Source organism: Chiloscyllium punctatum, chromosome 28 (genome assembly GCF_047496795.1).
Source record: "Chiloscyllium punctatum isolate Juve2018m chromosome 28, sChiPun1.3, whole genome shotgun sequence".
NCBI classification, from domain to species: Eukaryota; Metazoa; Chordata; class Chondrichthyes; order Orectolobiformes; family Hemiscylliidae; genus Chiloscyllium; species Chiloscyllium punctatum.
This window is the reverse complement of record NC_092766.1, coordinates 45,606,445-45,615,168: the sequence shown is the minus strand read 5'-3', so window position 1 is coordinate 45,615,168 and position 8,724 is coordinate 45,606,445.

Here is an 8,724-nt window from a genome sequence, read left to right as displayed (position 1 = left end):
ATCAGCAACAGCAATGAAAGAAATTACACTCTCAGAGGAACCTCTGGACCTGTGCTTTCATAGCGTCGCTAGTATTAAGGTGCGCCCCGAGATCTAAGCCACGTTGGAACTGAAACGGAGGGATCGACAGAGAGGCTACAGAATGACATCGCATCCATTTGGTTTTCTTTCAATCACTGACGAGCAGGAAAATGTAAACGGGGAGGGCGAGTGGGGAAGTGAGGCAGTTGCAGCTCTGGAGAAAATCCTTCTTTGTGATTCACTCAGCAACCAGAGACGTGAAGGTGACTCAGGCGTGAGAGCTCTTCACATCGTGAACAAAAAGCAATCAAGGGCAGTTAGCACCTCTTCCGGAGTCGAGGTGGGGTGAGGTAATTACCTTTTGACTTCTGTTACTATGTTCAGAAACTGCCTTTTAGATTGAGGTGAACAGAAACTGCATTTCTAAAAAGCACCATGGAACTTGTTAAACTTTATTGAGTCGCTTCTCATCGATTCTCACACAGGTTTCCAACTCAGTTGGTATCCATGTGGCTGATGTCCAGGAGAGAACATCTCTGCAGCAAATTGCACGGTGAAGGTAAAAGGTAAAAGGCAAGGAAAGTGGCATCTCGAACCGGCCCCGAGGTCAGACCTTCCTCACGATGTAATCTGTCGTTCTCGGATTGGAATGCGACCTCCGGTTAAAGGGTGGAACATTCTTTGGGAACCTTATTCTGCAAAACAGACACAGTGACTGAAACTATGCTGCCCGGTATGATTTGGGACACGGCCTGCTCAGCTTTGGGCATTTTCCCTGTAGTCCGGTGTGTTTAATGTTCCGTGTAAACGTGAAAGTTGTCCTGTTTCGAGCAATGGGTGAAATCATTTAGCAAAGCAAGAATCCGAATTGCAGTAATGTCAAGGAGCTCATGGTAATTTGACCCAATCATAACCGATCATATATTCTCACGCAACCACAGATACATTTGTAGCTGAGTCCAGTCTGAGAAGATAGACTCAGTTTACCATTGATTTTTGTCTGGATTGTTGGGCTATCATTATCTGCTGAGAAATTGATATTGTAGACGGGCACATCCGAGCGAGTCGGAGAGGGATCATTGAACCCTTTTCACGTGAGTTTGCATCTGTTGTTATGCAGGAGCACAATTGGAAGTGCAAGAAAATGCAGAGTCGTGCGTGTTGGTAGTGTGGCCGAGCGGTCTAACACATTGAATTAACGCCCCAATCTCGACAGAGGCGTGGGTTCGAGTCCCAGCGCTCCCCTTTCCTCTGAACAGCTCCAACGGCGCAGCTTATTAAAACGCTGTTTCGATCCCTGCTGCATTTCTGTTGAAAACAGAAGTCTCTGAAAGACCTCATTTGGAAGGTGTCTGTCGTTATTCAACGTGCGAGAATTGGCACCAGAGGTCCTGAATCATGTTTTGGAGCAGTTCGCACGTTGGTGGCTCATTCAATCAGCAACAGCAATGAAAGAAATTACACTCTCAGAGGGACCTTTGGACTTTCACCACAGCTGCAACTTCCTCACTTCCCCACTCGCCCTCGCCGTTTACATTTTCCTGCTCGTCAGTGATTTAAAGAAATCCAAATGGATGCGATGTCATTCTGTAGCCTCTTTGTAGATTCCTCCGTTTCAGTTCCAACATGGCTTATATCTCGGGCTGTACAGTAATACTAGCGACGCCACGAAAGCACCCCTGTTCCCTCAATGCTATAACAGGCCATTTGTTTGAATAAAATGATCCTCCAAAGAGTAACCCACCCAAACACTTTTTCCGATCATATTTCTTCACATTTACAGCTGACTAATACACATATCCCTGAACACCATGTGCGATTTAGCATGGCCAGCTCACCTAACCTGCACATGTTTGGATTGTGGGAGGACACGACAGCAAAGTCGCATCGACTTGGGGAGAACGTGCAAAGTCCCCACAGTCACCCGAGGAGAGAATCAAAACAATGTCCCTGGCGCTGTGAGGCAGCATTGCTAACCACTGAGGTACCATGTAATCTTATGCAATAAGTAAAATCAGTGAAAGATATGAAAAAAACAAGTTTCAAATGAACACTCTCCGGCATTGTCAACGCATGTCAATCTTGCATTCAATACGAATAGGTGTATGGAAAACAATAAAAAACAAAATCCCGGCAATTCATGAATAAACAATAATTAAAAGTTTAATTTGATCAAAGGTCATAACAATGTTTCGATGAATTGCAATTTTTAATGACACATGTAGGTAATTAGCTAACTAATGAATAATTGAAAGTGGCATATATTTACTTAATGCCGAAGAAAGCGACTTGTTTTCCCTTTGTTACACAGCAGCATAACAATGTGTGTGTGTGTGTGTGTGTGTGTGTGTGTGTGTGTGTTTGTGTTCGAAATGTTTGAATCAAGCTCTTTCTAACAAAATAACTGATGACTTACGATCACTTAGCCTTGTCACCTTTAAAACCACAACATTGTAAAATATTTTCCAGGAATTTACAACCAGAAGAACTAGTTAACTTCTTTTCATAGGAACCCAAAGAGAATAAGTAGCGGACACTGTGAATTCGTTGAGTCAATGCAAGAATTCAACTGAAGACAACATCACTTCTTTCCAAAATGTTCAAAATTTTAAAAAGTCAGAATTTATTGCCATTGTTGAATGAAAGAATAGAGATGCTAATTCATTTTCATTTGATTTTGTTGCATGAAACATCCGTAAGCCGTATTATGATTACAAGCACAATAAATGTGAGCATTGAAGTCAAATATAATTAATTGAATTCAACGATGTTTCAACAGGCAAAATAAAAATTGATATTTACAATGATTGAGAGTTTGTGCACTGCAATATCTTTGCAGTGGTTCATGTACTATGCCGTAAATCCAAATTTGTGCAACCTACTAGATTGAATAATTATTATTTTTATTCTAAATCAGCAACAATTTAATTTTCAAAGTCTGTCAATGTATTAAAGAATAATGAATAATCTCTTTTTGCAAGTGATTGAGCAATGTCTGGAAATGAACTGGAATTAATTCAGTTAAAAGTAATTACATTTCCCTGAATTTTAAGGCTGAGATTACCGTGATCATTCAAATGAGCAAACATCAGATATTTGCAATGACATTGGATGGGAAGTCATTGGTTTCTTTGTGGGGTAGGTGACCTGAAAAATAAAGGCATTTTCATACTGTACTATTCGTACTCAGAAATAATGGATTAAATCTAAATGTGAATCTCATTATACTTGTTCAAAAGACTTATTTATAAATAATTGTGCCATTACTGTAATGGCAATGACTTGATAATGAATGCTGTATTTTGAAGAATTAAAATGATACAATATTTCAAAAGCACTTTGCTGTGATGTTGATTGGATATTTATTAAGATCAGTAAACCGAGGCATAAAACATTGTACCTAGCTTTATGGATTGAAGAAAAATGAGCCATTCAGTGATTATTGAGCAAAATTCTTCTTATTGAATTCTTATTGAAACCTTATTGAATTCTTTGAGAAGGTGACGAAGGAGGTAGATGAGGGGAAAGCGGTAGATGTAGTATATATGGATTTTAGTAAGGCGTTTGATAAGGTCCCCCATGTTAGGCTACTGCAGAAAATACAGAGATATGGCATTGAGGGTGAGTTGGAGGTTTGGATTAGGAATTGGCTCTCTGGAAGAAGACAGAGGGTAGTAGTTGATGGCAAAGATTCATCTTGGAGTGCCGTCACTAGTGGTGTTCCGCAAGGATCTGTTTTGGGACCATTGCTGTTTGTCATTTTTATAAATGACCTGGAGGAAGGGTTAGAAGGTTGGGTGAGCAAGTTTGCGGATGATACGAAAGTCGGAGGAGTTGTAGACAGTGAGGAAGGATATGGCAGGTTACAGCGGGATATAGAGAAGCTGCAGAGCTGGTCAGAAAGGTGGCAAATGGAGTTCAATGTAGCTAAGTGTGAAGTGATTCACTTTGGTAAGAGTAATAAAAAGATGGATTACTGGGCTAATGGTAGACTACTTGGTAGTGTGGAAGAGCAGAGGGATCTTGGTGTCCATGTACACAGATCTCTGAAAGTTGCCACCCAGGTAAATAGTGCAGTGAAGAAGGCATATGGCGTACTGGCTTTTATTGGTAGAGGAATTGAGTTCCGGAGTCCTGAGGTCATGCTGCAGTTGTATAAGACTCTGGTGCGGCCGCTTCTGGAATATTGTGTGCAGTTTTGGTCGCCATACTATAGGAAGGATGTGGAGGCACTGGAACGGGTGCAGAGGAAGTTTACCAGGATGTTGCCTGGTATGGTAGGAAGATCCTATGAGGAAAGGCTGAGGCACTTGGGGTTGTTTTCTTTGGAGAAAAGAAGGTTTAGGGGTGATTTGATAGAGGTGTACAAGATGATTAGGGGGTTAGATAGGGTTGACAGTGAGAACCTTTTTCCGCGTATGGAGTCAGCTATTACAAGGGGGCATAGCTTTAAATTAAGGGGGGGTAGATATAGGACTGATGTTAGGGGTAGGTTCTTCACTCAGCGAGTCGTAAGATCATGGAATGCCCTGCCAGTAGCAGTAGTGGACTCTCCCTCTTTATGGGTATTTAAGCGGGCATTGGATAGGTATATGGAGGATAGTGGGTTAGTGTAGGTTAGGTGGGCTTTGATCGGCGCAACATCGAGGGCCGAAGGGCCTGTACTGCGCTGTATTGTTCTATGTTCTATGTTCTATGTTCTATGTTCTAAAATGTACGTAATACAAGAATTGTGAATTTCCATACACCGGATTCCTTGTAGAGATATGATACATCAATATTATGATCAATGTTGAAAGATTTGTGTCAGAATTAGGAAGATAATTCGTAAGTCATGAAAGTGAGCTTGAAACTGAACAATGTAGTCAATGACATGTGGCATATATGCGATTTTAATAATATTGTCATTTTTGGACAATGATGAATAATGTTGGAATAGAAATGCCAAAAACATCAACATGGTCAAAGCAGTTCTTTTCTTACAATGAAATGAAAACAATAATCATTTTGTAGCACGCATGATTTGAAATAGCAGTTTTTTAAATATGACATATACAGTGAAGACGAACCCTTTTTCAAAAATGTAGGAACTTCACGAATTTAAAATGCAGTATTTGTTCAAATTGTAATAAAATGGTTATAATTTGAATTGTCTCTTGTAAACACACAACAAAAAAGGAGCTTAAAGATTGTTAGATTGACAAAAATTTGCTTCCCAACGTTGTTGTAGTATCCTCAATATCTGTGATAAAGTAGAATTATTGGTTTAAACAATATAAATCAACATGAACGACTGAACTGAAATATAACACATCAATTGCATAAACTGCATAGAATAGTAAATAAATGCTAACTGTTGTCATTTGTCCCAGGAACAATAAGACACTTACTCAGGTTATTCCACTGAATAGTAATCAGCTGATGATGAATATCTTTGTGTCGCTTTATGTGCACTGTTTTGTGTGAACATTGATTTCAATAAATTTAGATATTTACATGAATTAGGAACAGGCTGATAACTGGGTGTGAAAGATCTTATTTAAGATTAGACAATTTTTAGTATTCTCTAGGTTTGCTGAACAAAACACAGTTAAGTCATCATGCAATAAACTGGATTAGAGAGAAATATGCAAAATTCAATTTCAAATGGATGCACTCGGATATTTTCACAACATTTCAATCTTACATTCAATATAAATAGATGAGTGGAAAACTAAAAACAAATTTAAGACAACTCATAAACAGATCAATAACTAAAAATTGATATATAGTAGGAAGTGGCATTTGTTTATTTAACTGAAGAAGAACTTGATTTTTTTCTCGTATTTACACCTTTGAAGCATCAAGTTCTATGTGCAGTCTGAACTCAGCTCTTCAGAACAAAAGAAAATCAAGGAATATCTGTACTTTGCATATTTCATCTTTGTGAGTGCAACATTATCAAATATTTTGCAAAGAATATTGATTGAGTGGAATTAGATACATTCTGTTATTCGTGGACTGAAGAAAATATATAGCAGATATTGTGATTATTGGAATGAACAACAAATGAAAACATATCTAATGTTGAATTGAAAGGCAATTCATTCGATTCTTAGATATTTTCTTATCAACATTCAGAGCTGCTCTGGCACAGCTCTGTGCAAGGTGGGAATTGAAATTGTACCCTCTGGTCTGGTAACAGAGACACGACCAGAGTTGCACAAGATTCCTTCATAACATTCCCAACCAGGCTGGGCAGGGCTGAAAACTAATCAGATGTTTATTGTAATAATTGGATTGGAATTAAATGGTTGGATACTGTGTGTCATCTACTTAAAATTCAGTAGCAATTTACAATAATGATGGGAGTTAACAAATGTCTTAATTAAACATGATTTTTATGATCACTTGGGGAACGACAGCTTGACGGGATGGTGTGATTAGTGTGCATTATATATAAAAAATGAATTTAATTATTCTATATGGTCAGAAGTTTCTCATTTTCTGAAATGCAGATTAGAATGTTTTTGATAGACATGTAAATTGGAACAAAATGATGAATTGGTCAGTCAATGTGCCTATTCAGCTGAAGACAACTTTCATTCTTTCTGAAAATGTACGATTTCTAAGAAGTCACTATTTCCTGTGATTGTTTAATGAAATAAGATAGATGCCAACCCTTTTTTGTATGCTTCAAAAAATTCATGGGGATTTGAATGATTTTGCACATGAAACATATTCAATTGTTATTGTGATTAAAAATACAATAAATGTTAACATTAAAGTGATTTCCAATCAAATCAATTCAAAAGTGTTTCCAAGTTTAAACTGAAAAGCAATATTCAGAATGATTGAGTGATTTTACATTGCAATGTCCTTGCATTAGTTATTGTATGGAAACATAGTTCCACATGTCCACCCCTTACCGAATTGAACAATTATTAGGTATTGGCAACAAATCGATTTGAAAACTTTTATTAATGAATTTAAGAATAATGAGGTATCTCGTCTTCCTATTCCACTGAGTAATGTTCAGAAACGAAGAGAAATATTGCAGTGTAAAATAACTGGTGTTCTCTGAATTCCAATGGCTGAGAAGACTGTGATCTTTCAACTGAGCAAAAGTCATATATTTACAAATGATGTTGCAATGGCAATTATTGGTCTTTTGTGGGTATATTGGCCTGATCAAACAGGTTTTAATATTGTAGCAGTCACACTAAGAAATATGGAAGGTATTAAAAGCACATTGTTCTTGTTATAAAGCCGAAGTTAAAGTATTGCGTAATTATTGTAATTGATCATTGTTTCTAAAATCCTGATAAATAAATTGACTTAATAGTTTGAATGCACTTTGCTCTGATGTCGATTGTATATTCATTAAGATTAATAAACTGAAAATTAAAATATAAAACTTGGCTTTAATAATTTAAAAATCTCAGCAACAATTGAACATCGTTCAACTTTTTTTTGGTCGGTTCATGTCTATTTTATTAATGTAACTTTTATCGTGATAAATGTTTAGATAAATGTCAGCACTAGGAAGAAAATAATGAGGATAGGAAAGTGAGTATTATCATGAACTAAACATCGAGTTAATGACATTTGGTACAGGAAGTCATTTTGTCGCAAAAAACTAATAATTCTGTGATTATTGATCATTGACAACTACTGTTGGAAGAAAATAAAACTATCTCAAAATGAAACCAAAAAATGAATATCATTTTGGAGGTCACATGATTTGAAAAGCGGACATTGTCACTTAATGTGACATTTGAGCTGAAGAATCGTTCTTCCCCCCTCCCCCCGCCACCCCCATGTGTAGTCCTTTCAATAATTTAAAATTTAGCTTAAGTTGAACTAAATAACAAATGGATATTCCTCCATTATTTTCATGCACACAAAAAATAAAAAAAACATGAAAATGATATCGCTCTGCAAGGACTAGCTTCACAGATAATAAGTGTTTATATTGAATTAAAATGTCACCATAGCTGTAGGAGTGATTTCCCCTGACAGGGAATGAAGACTGAGGAGATAGGCCGAACTCAGGCAAGTGGAAGATGTTTACTCATGCTGCAATCAGTTAATGCAGGGATCATCCCCCGAGGCAAATCTAGGAAGGGAGATCCATGACACACTGTAACGTGTACAGTAAAAAACAGTATTTTTACACACCTTCTGTATTACAATGTCCACATGCAATGTAGTTACAGTCCTTCCCTCATTATACAGACACCCGATCCTGTAGAACAACTAATCTTGGATGAACATCGCTATGGATAGCCCGAGCTTCCTATTGCTTCATGGTGTTTTACAGGTGGTATAATCTCCAGGCCTTGGGATCTCTCTGTGCATTTTATTTCCTCAGATTACAAAATTAATTGTTGCAGTCCTTTGGGTCTCTCACTCTGCCTTATTTACGATTCTCAAGAATATGTAATTAGAAACTTTTTAAATGTTCTGAGCAACGTTAGTGGGCAGCATGGTGGCACAGTAGTTAGCACTGCTGCATCACAACGCCAGAGACCCGGGTTCAATATCCTGCCTCAGGCGACTGACTGGGTGGAGTTTGCACATTCTCCCCGTGTCTGCGTGGGTCTCCTCCAGGTGCTCCGGTTTCCTCCCACAATCCAAAGATGTGCAGGCCAGGTGAATTGGCCATACTAAATTGCCCATAGTGTTACCTAAGGGGTAGATGCAGGGGTATGGGTGGGTTAT